Here is a 23,723-nt window from a genome sequence, read left to right as displayed (position 1 = left end):
ATCCTAGGATGCACAGTAAGAGAAAGAATTATGCAGCCCCAAATGTCAATAATGCCGAGGTTAAGAAACCCTGCTCTGGTGGATGCTGAGTAGACAGTGACCCGTGGCATACTGGGCCTCTCCTTGTTTTGTTTTTGTTTTTTTTTTAATAGTTTTATTTATTTATTCATTTATTTTGTGAGGAAGATCAGCCCTGAGCTAACATCCATGCTAATCCTCCTCTTTTTGCTGAGGAAGACTGGCTCTGAGCTAACATCTATTGCCAGTCCTCCTCCTTTTTTTCCCCAAAGCCCCAGTCATAGCTGCACATCCTTCTAGTTGCTATATGTGGGACACGGCCTCAGCATGGCCGGAGAAGCGGTTCGTCGGTGCGCACCTGGGATCCGAACCCATGCCGCCAGTAGCGGAGCACGCGCACTTAACCACTAAGCCACGGGGCCGGCCCTGGGCCTCTCCTTTTAGCTGTGCCTCCATCCAGCCCGTATTGTCCCTCCCATCTCTTTCTGGTTTAAAAACTTTGTCCAGAATAGACTTGGAAACTTCTGTGAATACAAAACAGGATTCCATTCCATCTATTTTGATACTCAAAAACAAAATTATGTTTAGGTGAACTGTTTCAATTTGCACTTGCCTGACGGCCACCTTGGCCAGGGCCTATGGTAGCAGTGCACAGTATGAAGGAATGTACACAGGTTTAGATGTTAAAAAAAAAAAAAACCCTGTTTAAATCCCAGCTTTGTCACTTGTGAGACTTAGAGAAGTGAGAGCAGATGGAAAGAAGACTAGGAGAAAAATAGGTTTGGGAGAAATTCAGGAGTTGGACATGTTAAGTTTGGAAGCCTGTCGGATAGCTTTGTGGAGATGTCGGGTAAGCAGTTGACAGTACTAATCAGGAGAAAGCTATGGACTACAGGGGGAAATCTGGTGACACGAGTATCTGTGGAGCCTTGGAGAATAGGGTCCAAGACCTAGCTCTGAGGCACTCCAGCTTTCAGAAGTTGATTACAAGCTAAGGAGATAAAAATCTAACCAAGAAAGAGTAGTCAGTGAAGTAGAAAAGAAACAAAACCAGGAGAGTGTAAAGGCCAAGTAATGAGAGTATGTCAGGACAGAAGGAGTGGTCAGTGGTAATGCTCTGAGAAGTTGAGTAAGGTGAGGACAAAACAGTGACTGCAGTCTATTTGAGTGTTTTGAGAGCAGTTTTATTTGAGTGGTGGGAATAGATGCTAGATTGGAGGGGCTGAAGAGTGATTGGAGGAGAAGATACGGCAATAGCAAGTGTAGACAACTCTCTTTTTTCTTCTTTTTTTAGAGGGTGATGGAAATTTCTTTCCTTCTTTTCCTTCCCTTCCTTCTTTCCTTTCCTTCCCTTCCTTCTTTCCCTTCCTTCCCTTACTTCCTTCTCTTCCTTTCCTCCTTTCCTTTCCTCTTTCCTTCCTTCCTTTTCCCCTAGATGAAAGGAATAATAGCATGTAAGCAGTAAAAGGGTAAACTATCAAAGATATCTACTCATGCTCTTCTACACCTACTTTTCACCTTTCTTTCTTCAGCTCACTACCTGGGCAGCTGATTTGCACAGATATGTATTAGTGGTCTCTCTTGTCCTCTCTTTTCTGGTTGGCTTTAACTAATGGGAGGTCATTTCAGGAGATTGGAGGAAGAATGACATCTTTTTTATTCTCCTCACTTCCTCCCTTCAAAGTAATTTTGTTTTTTTCCAGCTTTATTGAGATGTGTAAACAACTCTTAAAAAACTTTGTTTACAAAAGAAAGCAGAGAAATGGGGCAGTAGCCGAAGGGGCCTATGGGATCAAAGGAGGGATTTGTAAGAATAAGAAATAGTAGAGCATGTTTGTATGTTGATGAGAGAGGAAGGGATTGCTGATACAGGAGGACAGAATGGCTGAAGGAGCAAAGTCCTGGGGAAGGCTGGAAGGGATGAGATTCAGAGTTCAAGTAGAGGACTTGGCCTCTGATAGGAGCAAAGACATTTCTATCCTTGTTACAGGAGCCAGTGGATCTGGGATCAGGAGAGAGGCATAGACTGGGATAAAAACTGGAGAGTCACGGACATAGAGATAGTCTATAGTAGCAGTTCTCAAAGTGTGGTCTGCAGACCCCTGGGGATTCCTACAACCTTTTTAAGGGAATCCATGAGGTCAAAACTGCTTTCATAGTATACTAAAGACATGCTTTGCCAAAAAAAAAAAAAAAAAAAGAATTCATTTAAAAATTTGCAAAAAAAAAGTGGTGAGTAAAACTACTGTCACCTTAGCATGAATCAGGGCAAGTAGTATCAAACTGTTGTTGAATTGTTTACCCCATGCACTTGCAGTGACCAAAAAAAAGACAGTTTTCCTTAAAATATCCTTGATGTGAAGCAGTAAAAATTACTAATTTTATTAATTTTCAACCCGTAAGTACACATCTCTTTAGTACTCTGTATTTTGGGATGGGAAATACCTATAAAGCACTGCTGCTGCACACTGAGCTAGGATGGCTGTCTTGAGGAAAAGCACTTGTGCAGTTGTTTGAGTTGCAAGCTCAACTAGCTGCTGTTTTCATGGAACACTGTCTGAAAGAATGATTAGCAGATGAAAACTACGGTTATTCAAACGTGGGTATTTGGCAGACATTTTCTTAAAAATGAATCAAGTGAGCTGTCACTAACAACTGACAGTATTTGTTGCAAAGGATAAAATTTGAGCTTTTAAGCAGAACCACAAAAAAAGAATATAAAAAAACTTGTATCTGCCACTATGAGCTTGGTAGCTTCTCAATACTTAAAAGACTTTTTTGATAAGATCTGTGGTGATATTAACAAATGTCAACAGTATTGTATAATGGATGTTAACATGTGAAGATCTTCAGATTCATTGAGTCACTGTTTTCAAAATGACCACTGTATAATGTAACAAAATCATGCATGCTCAAAAGAGCCACGCATAAGGTGGAGTAGACCAATGTGTTTTCATGTAGTAGGGTACCAATAGTTCATTTATGTGGTTTCAGATTCCACATTATAACTACAAGAAACCATTACTTGTAGAGTTTTGATGTAGTATCAAAGAAGCGTATCTACAATTATCTGAAAAGGGTATTAAAATACTCCTCCCTATTCAAACTACTTATCTTTATGAGGCTGAATTTTCTTTACATCCTTCAACCAAAATAACATATTGCAACAGACTGAATACAAAAGTAGATATCAGAACCCAGTTGTCTTCCATTAAGCTAGACATTAAAGAGGTTTGCAAAAATGTAAAGCAATACCACTCTTGTCATTAAAATCTTCTATCTTGGAAAATATAGTTACTTTTCATTTAAAATGTGTTAACTTATTTTTGTTCTTATTTTTAAATGAAATTAATAGCATGAAATATTTCAGTTTTAATTTCTGATATGGTAAATATCAATAGATATAACCCAGGGCCAGCCCCGTGGCTTAGCGGTTGGGTGCACACACTCCGCTGCTGGCGGCCCAGGTTTGGAACCCCGGGCGCGCACCGACGCACCGCTTCTCCGGCCATGTTGAGGCCGCGTCCCACATTCAGCAACTAGAAGGATGTGCAGCTATGACATACAACTATCTACTGGGGCTTAGGGGGAAAATAAATAAATAAATAAAATTATTTTAAAAAACTAGATATAACCCATATAAACAAAAGTTCTTTGAGGTCCTCAATTATTGTGGGGATTATTTGATGCTCAATAATTTTTAATAGTTTATAGGGCTCTTGAGACTAAAAAGTTTGAGAACCAGTGGTCCATAGAGCCATGAAACAAGATGACTGGATAATATCACTTGGGGAGAAAGTGGGAGAGAGAAGAGGGCCCAGGACCAAGAACCAAGATGTTTCAACATTTAGAGATTACCTGTTTCTTCTCTTACTCTACCCACAGGAGACAGAAAGAGTAGGCGTGGTGGGAGAACCTGAGGAGAACATGGTATCATGGAAGCCAAGGAGGAGGGAAAGTTCAACTGTAGTGATTTTTACAATCTTAACTCTCAAAAGGCTATCTTACTTCCCTCTTTCCTAGTTTGACGATAGAGGGAGTACCTTTTTGTGACCCCCCCTCCCCCAAATAGTAATAAAAATGCCATTATTAGCTCTTTGACCTTGGATAAGTCCTTTAAATTCTAGCACCCATTTCCTCATCTATAAAATAATATACATATCCTGTTTGTTTCTTAGGTTTCTTAGGTTACAGTGCCCAGCATATTGTAAAATTCATGGTATATAGCACTCAAATATTAGCTGCTATTATTGTTGTTGTTATTTATGGAAAGCTCTTAAAGTTTCCTAAGATGCCAGTCCTAACATGCTGATTTGATGGCATCTAACTTTTAAAAACACTTTATGTCATTTCCTTCCCTTGTTTTATTTCCCACCCGTTGTTGCATGTAGACCCCACATTGATTGACAACAGTTGATTTTTGGCATTAGAAAGAGGTGATTAATGGGGGTTGGAATTGGGATAAAAGAGGTAAAATCAACAGTAAAAGCTCCTTCCTTTTTGTAGTTATTGATTATAATGTTTTCTTCTTTATTATCTGGGGGAAATTTTTTTCCTGGATTTCCTAATTTACTACTTTGTATGCTTTTGAAAAATGCAAATGGAAACTTAAGGAGAACTCTGAGGACACGGTGCTGAGCCTTTAGTAGATGCTCATTAAAAACCTGTTGGTTTGATTGGCTTTTGTGATTTTCTGTATTTAAGTTAGCTGCCTTAACCTTATCCCCATTCAGCCATACTATTTCTGTACCTTCCAGCTTCATAATCTGGCCTGAGTTTTACTTTTTTGTGTGTGTGTGAGAGGAAAATTAGCTGTGAGCTAACATTCGTTGCCAATTCTCCTCTTTCTGCTGAAGAAGATTGGCCCTGGGATACCATCTGTGCCCATCTTCCTCTACTTTATATGGGACGCCGCCACAGCGTGGCTCGACAAGCAGTGTGTCAGTGCGTGCCGGGGATCCGAACCTGTGAACCCCGGGCTGCCGAAGCAGAGCGTGTGCACTTAACCACTACACCACCAGGCCGTCCCCTCGCCTGATTTTTACTTTTTGACTTTCTAGTTTGCATTTTAAGTTTCTTTAAAATTTCAAGTTTAACCTGTCTAGTAGCTTGTTACCTTTCCTGTATATCGGTAGAATTTGTACCCACAGAGATGCCTATTTAAAAAGCATCCACGTTAACTTGGATAACTTTATTTCTTAGATATTCTTTCCATTGCACTCATCCTACCAGTTCCTCAAGCCTCTGAAAAATCTACTTTTCTAAGCTGATTTTCTTTATTTTTCATACTTCTTTCCTGAAAGTTACTGTCTTCTGGTTTTCTATGACCAGTTTCCATCCACTTTTAGGTCTTTAATTATTTTGTTCCTGGATTTTTCTTCCTTAGGAAGATCTGAATCAAGAAGTACATCAATCTTGTTGCAATCTTCCCTCTTTTACGGTAGGAAATTGTCCTTGGCACTCTCAAATCTTGGCACTTTAGATTTTTAAACTAAATCATGATCTAAAACTGCTCATTGTACTGGAATCAAAACAACTCCATTAGCATCTCTTTGACCTGGAGGTTTGGGTGGATGACATGAATGACACCTCTTAAACATTTTCTTCTTTAACCTAGCATCTGAGTATTTAGGCCCTTTCTTTTTTTATTTACTTATTTTTTGATCAGGTAAACATTCATATGGTTCTAATTTTAAAAGTTTAAAAGATCGTCTCTTTCCCCACTCTTTTTCCTAGCCATCTAATTTACTTCCCTGGAATGAACTAATGTAATCAGTTTTAGTATCTTTCCAGAGAAATTTTACGCATAAAATTCTCACCTTTTCTCCCAAATGTTAGCCTAACATATTTATTGCTTTGTACCTTTTTTTGTGTGTGTGTGAGGAAGATCAGCCCTGAGCTAACATCCATGCCAATCCTCCTCTTTTTGTTGAGGAAGACTGGCCTTGGGCTAACATCTGTGTCCATCTTCCTCTACTTTATATGGGACGCCACCACAGCATGGCCTGACAAGTGGTGCATCGGTGCACGCCCAGGATCCGAACCCGGGCCGCCAGCAGCAGAACGCGCGCACTTAACTGCTATGCCACGGGGCCGGCCCCTGTACCTTACTTTTATTTATTTATTTATTTTATTTATTTTTTTTTTTTAAGATTTTATTTATTCAGTTTTTCCCCCCCAAAGCCCCAGTAGATAGTTGTATGTCATAGGTTCACATCCTTCTAGTTGCTGTACGTGGGACTCGGCCTCACGTTGGACGGAGAAGTGGTGCCTCGGGGCGCGCCCAGGATCCGAACCCGGGCCGCCAGCATCAGAGCGCGCGCACTTAACCGCTAAGCCATGGAGCTGGCCCCTGTACCTTACTTTTAAAATTTAAAAATATGCTTTCATGATTTTACCATGTTAGTGCATAAAGACATTTCTAATTTCTACCTCTTTCACGACTTCCGAGTATTCTGTTGTGTGAGTGTACCATAATTTATTTAAACTGTCCCTGTTGATGGACATGTAGATTACTTATAGTCTTTTGTATGTACAACATTATTCCTTGCAAGGAACATCATTTGGCACATCTGAGTATATATCTATAGAATAAATACCTACAAGTGGAATTATTGGTCAGAGAGTATATGCATCTTTGATTTTGATAAATATTACCAAAATTGCCTTTCATAGAGTTTGTACCAATTTATACTCCTGTCACACTCTTTCACTCTTATGTCAGACGTAATGCTCAGCAAACGTTTGTTCCCTCCCCAACCCCAATCTCTTCTCCCCTGTGTGTCTGTCATTATTCTGAGAAATTTCACAGATGAGTGAAACATGGTGGGCCGGAGAGATCTCAGCTCACTTCCTAAGAGAAGTGTAGTCTAGGTTGATACCTGAAAGATGGATGCGAGAAGCTAGCTAGATTTGGGGGCGGGTGGGGATAGGGAGAGTAAAAGTTCTAGGCTGGGGGAACAGCATATGAGTGATGCAAGAGAGAGTAGATGATACTCAGTTCAAGGGAACAGATGGTCACAGAATACAAGTGGAAGAAGGATAACAGATGAGGTAGGTGAGGTGAATGTGGGTGGGATGTTCATAATAAAGGATGTTGTAAGCTATGTTGAAGATTATGGACTTTATCCTAAGGGCATTGGAGAGCCATTGAATAGGTTTTATCATGGGAGCAATATGATTAGAGTTAAGCTTTTAAAAAAAAATTAATCTTGCCTTCAAAATGAAGATTGCAGAGGTTTAAACTGGGGACTGCCAGACCAGTTAAGAGGCTGTGGCAGTGATTCAGGAAGAGGTGATGGGTTACCTGAACTAGGAGAATGATAATTTGGATGGAGAGAAGTCAGTGAATTTGGAAGACATTTAAGAGGTAGAATTAACAGAATTCTTGGTGACTAAATGTGGAAAATTAGAAAAGAGAGGAGTCAAGGATGAAGGTCAAGTTTCTGGCTTGAGTGGCAGGGTAAGTGGCAGTATCATGCTCTGAGTTAGGGAGCACTGGAGAAGGAATAGGTTTTAGGGGACAGATGATGACCTTGGTTGTGGATGTTCTGGAGCTGTAGGCCGTGTGTTGTTTAGTGCTTTCTGGGTAGGTAGTTGGAATACTTGGGTCTGAGCTTAGGATAGAGGTGCACACTGGAGATGATTTGGGAGCGTGAGCAGCATATAGATTGGAACAATGAAAGTGAGTTGTGATTGCCTTTGGGGACTGTGTAGAGTGGGAAGAAAGCCTAGGATAGATCCATAAAGAAGACTGACGTAAGGGCCAGTTGCACAAAGAGTATGCAAAGGGTATCAAGCAAGAGCAACTGGAGGAATAGGAAGGGAAACAGAGAGGGTGGTGCTGCAGAACCCAGAAGAAAGTTTCATTGAGGAGGAAGTGGTCAGCACTCTCAAGTACTGCCGGGGGCCAAGCAAGATAAGGACTAATAAGTGGCCTTTGATTTAGGGCAAGGAAGCTACGACAGTAACCTTGGCAAGAGCTATTTTTGTGGCATGTGGTGTAGACAGATAGAAGTGGGTTGAGGAGTTAGTGGGAAGTGAGGAAGTGAAAATATTGAGTATAGACTACTCTTTCAATCTGGCTATGAAGGAGAAGAGAAATGAAAGCCCATAGCTAGATGTGGATTTGGCATCAAGGAAGGACTTTTTTAGATTAGAGAAACTTGAGCATGTTTAATCCCAAGGGGAAAGAATCAGTAGAGAAAGGCAAAGTTGAAGATATAGGAGAGCTAGAAGATCATCTGGGGTTGGGGTTTTGTCAGATGAATGTTGCAAGAGAATGATTATAGTAATGAATCAGAGATTCTTAGGAGGATAGGGAAGGAAGTAAAGACATGAGGTAGCATGTAAGGAGAGAATAGAGGGGTTGACTGACTGGTCTTGGAGGACTTGTTGAGGATGAAGAATCATTGAGGCATGATATGTATATTCTCTTTTTTCACTTACCAGTATGTCTTGGAAATCACTCATATCAGTTCATAGAATTCTTTTTTACAGCTGCGTAGTACTCTATTATGTAGGTGAACCAAGATTTATTCAATGAATTTCCCATTATGGACTCTGTAATTACAAGAATACCATAATGAATAACTTTGTGCATACGTATTTTAGTATTGCTGGAGATGTATCTTCAGCAGATATAAAAAGTTAGAAGTGGGGAGTGCTGGCCAAAGGGTAAATGTATGTGTGGTTTTGTTAGATATTGCCAAATTTCCCTCTGTGGGAGTTGCGCCATTTTGCCTTCCCAGTAGCAATGCATGAGAGTGCCTGTTTCTCCACAACTCACCAATAGACTGTATGGTTAAGCTTTTGAATTTTTTACCATTCTGACAGATGAAAGATGGTATCTCAATGTAGTTTTAGGTTACATTTCTCTTATGAGTAAAATTGAATATCTTTTCCATATCTTTAAGGGCTGTTTTAATATAACTTTGCCAATATAGATGTAACAAAGGAGGGGGAATAACAATTTATGTATGTACCTGCATATTTTTGCAAACACAAGCATAGAATGGATAAGCAGAAACTAATGAAGTTGGTCATCTCTAGCCGGTAGAGGGATAGAGAGAGGGGAGTAACCCTTCTCTGGACTTTTTTGTAGAGTCTTTACTTGTAGAACCATGTTGAGGTTTTGCACATTCAAAAAGTGAAGTTAAATCAACAAAGATGAGGAGGAGGATGCCAACTAACCCAAGTAATTTTTAAACACAGTACTTTGACTATATATATTTTAAAGACAAAATAAACTTTAGAGAAATCTTGATTGAACTCTAGTTACTAGATTTATCATTTATGGTGGTATTGCTATAGCAATTCTGTAACTATTTTGTGTGTATTGTAGAATTGAGCAAATGAGTAATTACATCAGTGTTGGTATAAATGTATCAATATTAGTATATAATAAATATATTTGTAATATAATAAATATATTTATAATTTATAATTATATTAATGCATCACAAATATATTTATAATTATATATCTAGTATATATAATTATATATCTAGTATATATAATTATAAATATAATATTTATAATAAATAGATATATCAGTGTTGTTCCCTTTTCACTGTGGGAGAAGGGAAATTCAAATATGGAATAGGGACAGGCAAAGAAGAACTCTGAAGTATTGGACTGGAATTAGCAGTATCAGTATGAACTCAAATTGTTTGAAAAACACACATTGTTTAAAAAATACATATATTAATATATATTTATAGATTATTTCCATCTCTGTCTTTTGAAAGGGTCCAGAAGCAGTGATACCTCGATAGCTATGAGTTACTGGTTTCTAAATACCATTCCCCACTACAAAGAACCAGGGGTCCTTAGAGAAATAACTGATTCCAGATCTGGGACAGAGAGTGTACAAGATGAACCTACAACATCTTGTGGCAGACGATAAACAGAAAGTAAAAAATTACGTGAAAAATGATAGGGACATGGGCTGGCCCCGTGGCTTAGCGGTTAAGTGCGCGTGCTCTGCTGCTGGCGGCCCAGGTTCAGATCCCGGGCGCGCACCGACGCACCGCTTCTCCAGCCACGCTGAGGCCGTGTCCCACATATAGCAACTAGAAGGTTGTGCAGCTATGACATACAACTATCTACTGGGGCTTTGGGGAGAAAAAAGGAGGAGGATTGGCAATAGATGTTAGCTCAGAGCCGATCTTCCTCAGCAAAAAAAAGAGGAGGATTAGCATGGATGTTAGCTCAAGGCTGATCTTCCTCACAAAAAAAAAAAAAATGATAGGGACATATCATAAGGACACAGGAGCCAAGTTGGAGGGCATACTACTGGCCAGATCCGTGAGCATCAGGATGAATAATGATAGTAAAGAATTAGCACCCACTGAATAAAAGACATCTGAGTTTGCACTGGTAAAAGAGAGGGGGAGGGAAAGGGGAGGGGGAGAGAGAGAGAGAAAAGCACTTCCTTCTAGTAGATTGCCAACCACTAAATGAAGAAAGGATAGAGTTGGAAAATCACCATTTTATAACTGTCATACCACATCATACCAGTAATTGATTCAGGCAAGAATAATCAATGAGTGATTGAAACCATTGAGTGGAAATTTGATGGAGAATAGGATATTTGCACAATGTAAAAGTATTTCCTCACAGATAACAAAGGGAAAAAGTAACATTATAGCGGAGAAACCTGGTAGATACCACCTTAACCAAAACAAAGAGACGTTGTGTGCCACCTGACAGTGTGCACTGAGGAGGACACAAGACCGCTTACGTAGTATTTCTGTCAAAATGCGTTACCTAAAACTGATCACTAGGAAATAATCAGACAAGTCCAAACTGAGAGACATTTCTCCAGAACAGCTGATATATTCTTCAAGAATGTCAATGTCATAAAAGACAAAGAAGGGCTGAGGAACTGTTGCAGATTAAAGGAGACTAAAAAAGAAAATGACAGCTAAACGTAGTGTATGATCCTGGATTGGATCCTGGATCAGGAAAATCAAAGAAACAATATTGAGACAATTGGTGAAATTTGAATATGGACTATATATTAAATAATAGTATTGTATCAGTGTCAAATTTCCTGATTTTGGTAAATGTATTCTGGTTAAATAAAAGAATGACCTTGTTCTTAGAAATACATACCGAGGGGCCGGCCTGGTGGTGCAAGCGGTTAAGTGCACGCACTCCACTGCAGCGGCCTGGGGTTCGCCGGTTCGGATCCCAGGCGCTCACCAACGCACTGCTTGGCAAGCCGTGCTGTGGCGGCATCCCATATAAAGTGGAGGAAGATGGGCATGGATGTTAGCCCAGGGCCAGTCTTCCTCAGCAAAAAAAAGAAGAGGATTGGCAGATGTTAGCACAGGGCTGATCTCCTCACCAAAAAAAAAAAAGAAATACATACTGAAGTAGTTAAGTGTGTAAAGGGTCCTGAAGTCTGCAACTTACTCTCAAATGGTTCAGAGAATAAAGTATGCGTGTGTGTGCGCATGTTTGTGGAGAAAGAGGAGGAGAGGGAGAGAGAGAAAGCAAATGTGACAATGTTAACAATTAATGAATTAAGGGAAAGGTATATATGGGTGCTTTTGTACTATTCTGGCACTTTTTTATATGTTTGAAATTGGTTCAAAATAGAAAGTTAAAAATGTTCATTAAGAAAATACAAAGAACTGTTGTAGTGGCAGCAACTGAGTAAGGCAGCCAGAATGGAGGTTGAGATTAGAGGATTTAAATTTAATATTAATTAGGATTAATTCTGAGATGTTCTGGCATATAGATCAAACCACTTCTCTGTTTTCCTTGGACATCTTTTCTGAGCATTCCACGTCCCCCTTGATTTACATGTGCTAGCTTATCTTGTCTCAGTGAGTTTTATTGTCATAACTGAACAAGAGCCAAATATCCTGGGATTCCAGTTTGTGGCCTGCAGTCCTTACTTTTTTGGGGGGTGGGGGGGTGGGGGGTGCTGGCTTGCTTTCATTTTTGGTTGCATCACCAGGATCTTCCAAGTCCACATTAAAGTTCTGATCACACTTTGATCTATTCTGTTTCTTTCACTTGTGAGATTTCTTGGCACAGTGTTAGACACGTGGTAGAGAGAGGGAGAGGAAAGTAACCTCACTTTACAAATAAGGAGAGTAAAACTGCGCATTTCCAAGGTCACCTAAGTGGTGGAAATAAGATTAATAAGATTGTATCAGATCTCTCTGACTCCAGAGTTCATATTCTTCCTACCTCACCCATGTGTCTGCTTTTTAAAAGGGTTTAACAAATACTTCTTGGCTTGGTGGATTTATTCTCTTGCTTTATTAGTTTTCTTAATGTGTTTCTTAAACGAATTTCAAACATTATATATCTCACCTTCGCAATCTGGCCTGATTGCTTTTTTGTTTCTATTTTGTTTCTTGTATAATTTGAGCATAAATTCACTGGAAACAAGTCATATCAAATTAGATTGACTTTCTTTTTGAATATAGTTGGTAGACCAAAGCAGTTTCATAGTGTAACTTTATTCTAACAGGCATAGTGTAACTTGGTTCCAACAGACTTATCAGAGTTTTTCTATAATATCGTTTTAGAGAAGTAAATAAAATACCGAGTTTATTAAATAGTCACTCTCAGAGAAAAAGATAGAGGGGAGAGCTGACTTTGTGATAAATTTCAAGGACTATCCTCTGGATCAGGGGTCAACAGATTATGGCCTGTGGGCCAAATCCAGCCTGCCCCAGTTTATTGGCTTGTTTTTATAAGTTTATTTTTTTATTTTATTTATAAAAGTCAGTGTTTTTTCAGTATAGTCACAAAGTTGTGCAACCATCACCACTGTCTAATTCCAGACATTTTCCTCACCCCCAAAAGACACCCTTTACCCCTATTAGCAGTTATTCCTCATCACCTACCCCTAGCCCCACCCCTGGCAACCACTAATCTACTTTCTGTCTCTGGATTTTCCTATTCTGGATATCTCATATAAATGGAATCATACAATATGTGCCTTTTTTTTGTATCTAGTTTCTTTTCATTTAGCATGATGTTTTCAGGATTCATCCATGTTAGCATGAATCAGTACTTCATTCTTTTCTATGGCCAAATAACATTCCATTATATTGGTATACCACATTTTGTTTATCTACTCATCAGCTGGTGGACATTTTGGTTGTTTCCACTTTTTGGCTATTATGAATAATGCTCCTATGAACATTTGTGTACAAGTTTTGTGTAGACATGTATTTTCAGTTTTCTTTGGTATACTTAGGTATATGGCTAGGAGTGGAATTTCTGGGTCATATGGTAACTCTATGTTTAATTTTTTGAGGAACTGCCAAGCTGTTTTTCAAAGTGGCAGCGCCATTTTACATTCCCACCAGAAATGTATGAGGGTTCCAGTTTCTCCAGATCCTCACCAACACTTACTATCTATCTTTTTGATTATAGCCATCCTGGTGAGTGTGATGTGGTATTTCACTGTACTTTTGATTTGCATTTCCCTAATGACTAATGATGTTGAGCATCTTTTCATGAGTTTATTGGCCATTTGTATATCTTCTTTGGAGAAGTGTCTATTTGGATCTTTTGCCCATTTTTTAATTGAGAAGAGTTCTTTATATATCCTAGATACTAGACCCTTATCAGATATGTGATTTGAAATTTTTTTCTCCCATCTTGTGGATTATCTTTTCACTTTCTTAATAGTGCCTTTGATGCACAAAAGTTCTTAATTTTAATGAAGTCCAAATTATCGTTTTTTTCTTTTGTCATTTGTGCTTTTGGTGTCACATTTAAGAAACCATTGCCTAACCCAAGGTCACAAAGATTTACACCTATGTTTTCTTCTTCTTCTTTTTTTTTTTTTTTGTGAGGAAGATCAGCCCTGAGCTAACATCCGTGCTAACCCTCCTCTTTTTGCTGAGGAAGACCGGCTCTGAGCTAACATCTATTGCCAATCCTCCTCCTTTTTTTTTTTCCCCAAAGCCCCAGTAGATAGTTGTATGTCATAGTTGCACATCCTTCTACTTGCTGTATGTGGGACACGGCCTCAGCATGGCCGGAGAAGCGGTGCGTCGGTGCGCGCCTGGGATCCGAATCCGGGCCGCCAATAGCAGAGCGCACTCACTTAACCGCTAACATAGGGCGGGCCCTATGTTTTCTTCTAAGAGTTTTATAGTGTTAGATTTTATCTGTAGTTTAGATCTTATATTATCTTTGATCCATTTTGTTTATATTATAGTTTTAGGTCTTATATTATCTTTGATCCATTTTGAGTTAATTTTTGTGTATGGTATGAGGTTGGGGTTCACTTTCATTCTTTTGCATGTGGATATCCAGTTGTCCCAGCACCATTTGTTGAAAAGACTATCCTTTCCCCCATTGAATTGTTTTGGCTCTTTTGTCGGAAATCAATTGACCACAAATGTAAGGCTTTATTTATGAACTCTCAATTCTATTCCTTGATCTAAATATCTGTCCTTATGTCGGTATCACACTGTTTTGATTATTGTAGCTTTGTAGTAAGTTTTGAAATTGGGAAATGTGAGTCTTCCAACTTTGTCCTTCTTTTTCAGGTTTTGGCTATTCTGGGTCCCTTACGTTTATGTGTGAGTTTTAGGTTCAGCTTGTGAATTTCTGCAGAGAAGGCAGATAAGATTTTGATAGGGTTTGGGTTGAATCTGTTGCCACCTATTTTATAAATAAAATTTTATTGGCATACAGCCATACTCATTCATTTATGTATTTATGTTCATTTCCGTAAAGCAGCAGTCTATGGCTGCTTTAGTGTTTCAACAGCAGAATTGAATAGTTGTAACAGAGACCGTTTGGCCTGCAAAACCTAAAATATTTACTATTTGGCTTTTTACAGAAAAAGTGCCACCTCTTCTTTAGATGATAGAGTAAATTCATGTTCTGAAGCACCAGAAGGCAGAACTCAGAGTCATTCATTAATTCAGTCATATGTTCAAGCAAATATCCAGTAACTACAATATGCTGGGAATGTTCTAGACTCTGAGAGATGAATATAGCAGTGAATAAGAATAACACAGTTCCTGGCCTGATGAAGCTTGTGGCCTATAAGACACCCTTAGAATCTGACCTCTTCTCCCTTCCCTGAACTCATCTTGCCTTACTCTGTCCCCTTCATCACTGTGCTCTAGCCACATTGGCCTTCATTCTGTTTCTTCAGCATACCAAGCCTGTTCCTACCTTTGTACCTGTTCTTCCCTATGCCTGGCATGCTTTTCCTTCAGATCTTTGTGTAGCTTGCTCCTTCTCAGCATTAAAATTTTACCTCAAACGTGACCTCATCAGAGAAGCTTTCCCTGACCGCTGTATCTAAAGTATATCCCATCACTACGTTTTGTTTTCTTTGTAGCACCTATCACACTCTGAACTCATCTTACTGACTCACATGTTTAATTTTTTTTTCCCCTCACCATTGGAGTTCTCTGTCTTATTTACCACAGTAGCCTTTGTGTGTATAAGAGTGCCTAGCATATAGTAGGTGCTCAAATAAAAAGATTGAATGAATAGAGAGAATTTGCAGGGATAGACAGTAGATATAAGCTAAGTATAAGGAGGGACTTTCTAATATGTTGTTGACTTGCCCCACTATATTTATACTTAGATTTTTAGCTAAAGCATATAGAAGTTGAAATATATTTTAAACCACTCCTTTTCATGACTTGTGGGAGGATTTTTCCTTCCCCAGTAATCATAGTTCGCATCAGGCTGTACTATAAGTCTTGAATTATCATGGTGCAATGGAAAGAACTTATTTGGATTTCCGATTCTGCCACTCAGCTATCAAAGTGACCAAAGTGCTTTACAAATGTTGATTTGTTCCCCACAACAACTCCATGAGGTTACGTGTAATTATTATCTCCTTTTTTACAGATGTAGAAGCTGAGGCACAGAAAGGTTAAAGAACTTGCCCAAGGAAACACAGCTTATACACATGAAACCACATGCACTGTACTTTATGGACAATTTAATGGATTTTCAAGGGTAATTATGTGAAGCATTTAGGATAGGGCATGACACGTAGTAAGCTAAGTTTTAGGTATCCTTATTACTATTAGTACTCCTTATGGTAATTCGTAGGCACACTAAAATTTGAGAAACCATTGAGCTAGATTAAAGAAACAACAAAAGGAAACATTCTATGGAAATGTCTGGATATTCAGATCATTCTGCCCTTAAGATAACTATCAAATCATTAAGTGAATGGAGAGTGAGTGAAGAATTCTAAAGAGTTTTGTTTGCCTTCAGGACTCTGTCCATTCTGTTATAATATTACACGTATGTAATCTTAATACATGCTAATAAATATGTGTATTGTGAAGTTTAAATGAATTGATACAGGTGAAAGCTTAGCACTTACCCTGGCATTTTGTGGGTGCTCAATTAATGTTTGCTGGGTTTTAATCTAAGGCTTGCTTGTTCAGATTCATATGTACACTGTTAAGGAGTTATAGAGAAGCACATGGCCATCTGCTTCCTGGCTTTGCTAGTTGGTATTTCTTGTGGAGGCTCCACTGAACATCTCTAACTCTCATGCTCTTTGACATTGACCTTTTTAGTGGAACTTCGTTGTACAGGGGTTTAGGTCTGAAGTCAGTGGGTAAGTTAAATGTGTATATGACTGGATTGAGGTTAAGAGAGGGTCCTTACATGTCACTATGAAAACTGGGCCACAGGCTTTGTCTTCAATCCAGACAATGTCCTCAAAGATCCTTTAAGCTTATTCCTAAAGCCCGACTTGCCTAGATTCTTCTGGGGTTTTTTGGTACCTCTCTCCTTCCTCTGTTATGGTAGAACTTTGTCTCATGTTGCCATAGACGTGGACCTGTCTTTGTTTATCCTACTATTTATTCCCTTTTCTCTCAGTACCTTATACATAATGGTGTTGAATAAATGAGTTATCTGTTTGATCAGAGTTTAGGGTAGCAACTTAATAGCTGCAGAAATCACCCTTTTGAAAAATTAAGTAAATAGAAAGGAATCCAGTTGTTCAAGATGTGTCCCTTTGTGAATATCCTAGCCATGTGGAGGGGTCATTGATGGCGGGATCTGGAAGGAACACACACAGGTCGGCAAGAGAAGATATCCGAGGACTAGTTCCAGGGATGGGAGCCAGTATTTACCTAAGTGTGCTAGGCACCTTGTATATATTACATCATGTAATCTTCACAGTGATCTTGTCTGGTTGACATTATCATCATCCCCATTTCCAAATGAAAAATCTGAGGCTCTGGGAATCGTAAATGACTGCCCATACACCTAGGAAGAGGCCCAGCGGGAGCTGAACCCAGACAGCTCTTTCACTGTACAATTCTGCCTCTCACTAACAAGCCTCATATCCTCAGCTTCCTCTTGTAAAAAAAATAAATTTGGACAAAGAGTCTCCAGTCCTTTTGGTTATATCAGGATACACTCTGATTGGCAGACTTCCTAGCGCTTTGCTTCTCTTTTTTTATTCCCTTAATGTAATGGGTCCCGACTTTTTCCCCTAGCAAGAATGACTTATTATTTTTTCTCTCTGGATCCCACATTTTGATAAATTGTTGTCTACTAAATTGTACTTATTAAAAACGTTTCCCATTTTAATATACTTTTCCACACTGTGACTGCTCATTAAAGCTCCTGAGTAGCATGGGCTATACCTAGGGTGACAACACAGATTTTACATATTTCCAGCCAAATGCAAAAAACCATGACATGGTGCCTAGTCTGGGCTGCCCAGTCACCTGTAAATGTTCTTCTCCCACTGGACTTTTAAAATACATCAACTGGGCCTGCCCCATGGGTTAGCGGTTAAGTGTGCACGCTCTGCTGCTGGTGACCCGGGTTCGGATCCTGGGCGCGCACTGATGCACCGCTTCTCTGGCCGTGCTGAGGCTGCATCCCACATACAGCAACTGGAAAGATGTGCAACTATGACATACAACTATCTACTGGGGCTTTGGGGGAAAAAATAAATAAATAAATAAATTGTTAAAATATATCAACTCATCAAAATTGGAGCTAACCTAAATGTACAACACTGAGGTAGAGGTGAATACAGTTTAAGCTTTGGAGGAATATTCTATAGCCATTGAGGTGATGCTATGAGGAGATCATAATAACATGGGGAAAGGCTAATGTTATAGGTTTGGAGAAAAGGAGGAGAAAACAAAACCTTATCAGCTCTGAGAGGACAGGAGATGTGTCTGTCTGACTCAGTTGTGTCTCTCTGAGCCCAGTACAGTACTGGCAGGCACATAGCAGACATTTAAGTTTTAAGAGAGACAGCTCAGAATTTTAAAAAGCAGTATGACATCATGGTTAAAAGCCACACTCTGGAATCTGTCAGTCATGGACTCACATTCTGGCTACACTGTTTACACAATATGGGTTATTAACCTTTTCTTCATCTTAAAAATGAGAATAGTAATGCTGTGTCCATCACAAGATAGTTGTAAAGATTAACTAAAAGTATATATGAAGGGCACAATATTGTTCCTGGTACGTGTGACACAGTGCTCAGTATATATTAGCAACTACTATTGCTATTATTATTACCTTTTTTCTTTCTTTGTTCAGGTATGATTTACATAAAAATAAAGTGTATAGGTCTCAAGCATTGAGTTAGATGAGTTTTGACACTTGTGTAACTACCACCCACAGTAAGATATAAAATACTTTCATCACTCGAGGAAGTTCCCATGGTGCCCTTTGTAGTCAACCCTTCTACCTCAGAGCAACCACTTTTTGGCTTCTGTTCCCATAGATTAGTTTTGCCTGTTCTTCTACTTTATGTAAATGGAATTATATAGTATATATTTTTGTGTGTTTGGCTTCTTTTGTTTAGCATAATGTTTTTTGAGTTTCATCCATGTTGTTGCACCTATCTGTAGTTCGTTCCTTTTTATTGCTGAGTAGTATTCCACTGTATGGATAATACTACCTCTTGTTTATCCATTCTCCCGTTGATGACCATTGGGTTATTTTCAGTTTTGGGCTTTTAGAAATAAAGCAGCTGTGGATATTCTTACACCAGTCTTTGTGTGGAGGAATGTTTTCATTTCCCTGGAGTAAATACCTAGGAATGGAATTGCTGGGTCACAGGGTAGATATAAGCTTAACTTTATACGAAATTGCCCAGCAGTTCTCTAAGGTTATGGTAGCAATGAGATCTCTTTTTAATACAAATAGGAATAAGAGTGGCATATGAGGTAGCCCAGCATAGCCAAAGAAATACTTTGGAGTCATATTGACCTGGGCTCCCATATCTCTGCGACTTGGTCTTGCCTGTAAAAAGGAAGTGATAATGAGATCATGTGTATTAATATCTAGTGTTCTGTGGCATACCAAGGTGGGGACAGTACTGCAGGCTATAAGGAGGTGCATAATCTGTAAGGAATTTAAAAGCAATAATAAAATCAACTAAAAGTCCATTTGCTTTTTATCATCATTATGATACAAGACCTACAAGTCTGAGCAGTGTCAGTGATAAAATACTGCTCCCCGCCTCCTTCTCTCCTGTACACCATGCTACCTGGCAAGTTATAGGGACTTATAGGAAATAGTAATTATGATCAATATTTAATCAAGTTAAGCAGGAACTAAGAGTTAGGTTGTAATTTGAAACTTAAGTGAGATTTGGAGCTTTTATTGCAGGTTCTTTCTCTTTGCACATTCTGTTTCCTCCAGGTCCCTGGTGTGCAAGGCTTACTCTAGGTAGAAACATTTCCAGGGGTCTAGGGAGGCACACAGAGGTCTATTCTTCTCTGGGAGCCATCTCTAAACAGTACCTCCTCTCAGTTCCTTAAAAATTTGAGGTTTTCTCATCTTTTTTGCCCCCTTTTTAATTCTGATATGTCATAGACATATTTTCTTCCAATGTATTGTTCAGTGTAATTATAGATCATGTACCTATATCTAAGCTAGCCTTATTTATCAAGGCCAAAATAATTCCTCTTAAACACTCTGTTCCTTGTAAAGTAGCTTTTCAAACACATGTTCTAACTTATAAAGCCCTTTATTAATATTTTTTGTCAGTAGTTACTTTGTATTTTTATAGAATCTGCTTTGAGCTTTCTCTCTATACTTTCTCCAACTTACCTGCCTCTGAGCTATTTTTTACTATGTAAAAATGAATCATAAGTATCATATTTGTCCACTGTGCCTCTGTCTTCTGTGCTTTGGATGGGTTACTGATTTGAGGACAAATACTGTACAGTAATTCTGGAAGCATTCATGCATTTCTCAGACAGTACTTAAGAGCCTGAGCTCTCAAGTTAAAATCCTGCTTCCTGTCACCACTATTAGCCATGCCACATTAGACAGGTCCAATGTGTGTGGGTTTTTTTTTTTTCCACACCACAAAGCAATTCTCTGACGCCGGCTGAGTGCTGTACAATTTAACTCAATTCTGACACTATCTACCTGGAGATAGCATCAGATTCCACAGGTTAAGGGCTCAGTCCTACAAGACTACCCTGCCCTCTCCACATCCCCCACACCCCCCTTCAGATGCCAGTCGCAAGTCCAGGTTGTCACCTGTGCTTCTGACCAACCAACTGTAGATTGGAGGCTCCAACGACCTCCTCTTTGGGTTTGTTTATTTTGCTAGAGAGGCTCACAGAACTCAGAGAAACGTTTTACTTACTATATTACCAGTTTATTATAAAAGCATATAATACAGAAACAGCCAGATAGAAGAGATGCATAGGGCAAGGTATATGAGAAGAGGCTCAGAGCATCCATGCCCACGCTCCCCAAATCTCCACGTCTTTACCAACCCAGATGCTCTCCAAACCCCATCCTTTGGGGGTTTTATGGAGGCTTTGTTACGCTTACATATGCCTGATTGATTAAATCGTTGGCCACTGGTAATCGATTCAACCTCCAGCTCCTCTCCCCTCCCTGGAGCATTGTTTTCCTTATCCATGAAATGAGTAATGATACCTATTTCTTAAACAAGATAATGGATGTAGAGTGCTATATTAGTTTCCTGTTACAGCCATAACAAATTACTACAAACTTAGCGATTTAAACAACACAAATTTATTTTCTTCCAGTTCTGTAGATCACAAGTCTGAAATGGGTCTCACCAGGCTAAAAACAAGGTCCTGACAGGGCTGTGTTCTTTCTGGAGGCTGTAAGGTAGAATCCGTTTCCTTGCAATTCCCAGCTTTTAGAGGCTGCTGCATTTCTCGGCTCATGACCCCCTTCTTTCATCTTCAAAGCCACCAACAGCAGGTCAAGTCCATTTCGCACCTATATCTCTCTGGTTCTCTGCGGCCAGGAAAGATTCTCTGATTTTAAGGACACGTGATTATATTGGGCCCACCTGGATAATCTAGGCTACTCTCCCCATCTCAAGGACCTTAACCTTAATCACATCTACAAAGTCTCTTTTGCCACCTAACATAACATATTCATAGATTCCAGATGATCAGGACATGGACATCTGTAGGGGACCATTGTTCTACCTACAAGTGCTAGCACTCTGCCTAGTTCTTTGTAAGCCCTCAGTAAGTAGCAATCATTCAAGGCCCTCGGTACTCTGGGAGATTGTAAACTGAATATGTGACCCCCAGGCACAAGTAATTCACAGCCTGGTGGGAAAATGAGAGGGCTGAGGACAGAAATGATTCTGACCCAGAAAGAATGACCAGAGCCATGTGTGGGGTTTCAACCAAGTTCCATGGGAAAGTGAGAGGCTCAGGTCAGCAAGTGATCTGACAAGTTTGAACAGAGTGAATGTGTCTGTAATGGATATAAGTGCAGAACCTGGAAAGAAATGAGATTCAACCCAGATGAGAGTCTTTACAGGACAATGGGTAAGAGGGAAGAAGGCAGGGGAAAAGCCTTTTCCGACTAGACAGTCAGGGGATTAGATTTGTTCACATCTCTCGATTTTTCCCACTAGTCCCACTGCACTCATTTGTTCATTCAGGCAACAGATATGCACCAGGCACTGTACCTGGCCTTAGGGATGCAATGAATACAATACACAAAGCCTGCTTTCTCAGGGCTCAGTCTGGTGAAGCTGACAGCCACGTCGACACAGAGCCATAATACTGTGTGACAGTAGGAGCCCACAGGAAGGGTATATCTCCCTCCCAAATTTATAGGACAGGAAAGGCATCTTGAAGGAAGTGCTTATAAACTGAGACCTGAAGAATGAGTTGGAGTTTGTCAGTTAGGATGCTTTGGGCCACAAGTAACAGCCCAACTCAAATGGCCTTAAACAATAATGAACTGATTGGCTCACTTAACTGGAAGTCCAGGAGTAGAGTAGGCATCAGGGTTGGTTACTCTGGTCACTCTGGCTCCATTTTTCTATGATTCCCTTGTCTGGGCTTTCCTCTGTGTGTTGATTTCACACTCAGGCTGGCTTCCTTCCTGGTGGCAGTTCCAGGTGTCACATCAGTACACCCAGCATCCAGAGAAAGAAAGGCATTTCTTTCATAGACTCTCTCCTGAGCCTGAGAAAACTCCTTTTCCAGAAGCTCCCAGCAACTGTCTCCTTTGCATCTGATTGGGGTCACAGGCTCATTTCTGAGCCAATCCCTGTGCCCAAGTGAATGCCGTGTCCAATTGGCTTAGGCCTAAGTTCCTAAACCTATCACTGTGGCAAGGACAATGGATTTACGCTTCCTAAAACACATAGTCTGATTTGGGGCAGGGAGATAATTAAATGAAAATCAAGGTACCATTAGGAATGAGGGAGGGTGAGGGAACAGAAAGAACAGTTATGTAGGAATGCCTAGTGACTTGTTCTCTCCTTCTCCCATGTAAGACTCATTTCTGCCACTTTATACCTTCTGCTTTTCATGGATTCTGTTTCTTATAACCCTACCTTTGCCATGGTTTCTCTCTGTGCATGCTTTCAGCTTCAGTGTCTGTCGTTAACTGCCTCACTCTCTTCATATTTCTCAATTCAAATCCCCAAGCTCAAGACTCGCGCCCAATTTACCTTGCTATACCAGGCTCCACCTACTTGAAGAACGCTCCAGCATATCAGGGACTTTGTTTTGTATACTGCCGAATCCCCAGTGTCTGAACAGTACCTGGCATGCAGTGGGTACTCAACAAATTAAAAAATGCCAAATGAATGCAAGATCAACCTTCTAGTTAATTGACTGCCTTTGGGTCAGATGCTCCTCGGGGCAAATTTTCTGTGGCTGTGGGGATGTTCCTTCTATAATTTTATTTATTTATTTATTTTTCCCCCAAAGCCCCAGTAGATAGTTGTATGTCATAGCTCACATCCTTCTAGTTGCTGTATGTGGGACGTGGCCTCAGCATGGCCGGAGAAGCGGTGCGTTGGTGCACGCCCGGGATCCGAACCCGGGCCGCTAGCAGCAGAGTGCGCGCACTTAACCGCTAAGCCACGGGGCCGGCCCGGGGATGTCCCTTCTAGTGGTAGGAGCAGAAATTTGTTTGGATCTCACTTCCACTATTTACTGTTATCTGAACTTCAGCTTACTTTTCTGCAAAATGAGACCAATGAAACCTGCCCTTTATGGCTCAGAGGTGTTCAGTATCAAGTGAGACCGTGAAAATGACATTACTTATATATTGTGAGATCCCAAACAATTTAATTCAATTCTGGTCACTCACATGCACCTGGAAAACATTGATGATGGAAAGGCTAGTTTACCTGTTCCGTTCCACTTCTCGATGTTGAGGTCCCCAGGAGAAGCTCTAACTGGCTCTCTTCTTGTCTTTTTCCATTTGCTCCCCCA

General features: G+C 39.9%; 1 protein-coding gene across 2 annotated transcripts in view; it reads left to right on the top strand.

Annotated features, from left to right (window-relative positions):
* Positions 1-23,723, top strand: part of WDTC1 (WD and tetratricopeptide repeats 1) — a 65,491-nt gene that overhangs the window by 20,730 nt on the left and 21,038 nt on the right. The gene's annotated exons all lie outside the window — the stretch shown is intronic.

Source organism: Ceratotherium simum, chromosome 22 (genome assembly GCF_057802395.1).
Source record: "Ceratotherium simum simum isolate JZ-2026a chromosome 22, ASM5780239v1, whole genome shotgun sequence".
In the NCBI taxonomy this organism is placed as follows: Eukaryota; Metazoa; Chordata; class Mammalia; order Perissodactyla; family Rhinocerotidae; genus Ceratotherium; species Ceratotherium simum.
Note: the sequence above shows the minus strand (reverse complement) of the source record. Positions and strands in the feature narration are given on the sequence as shown.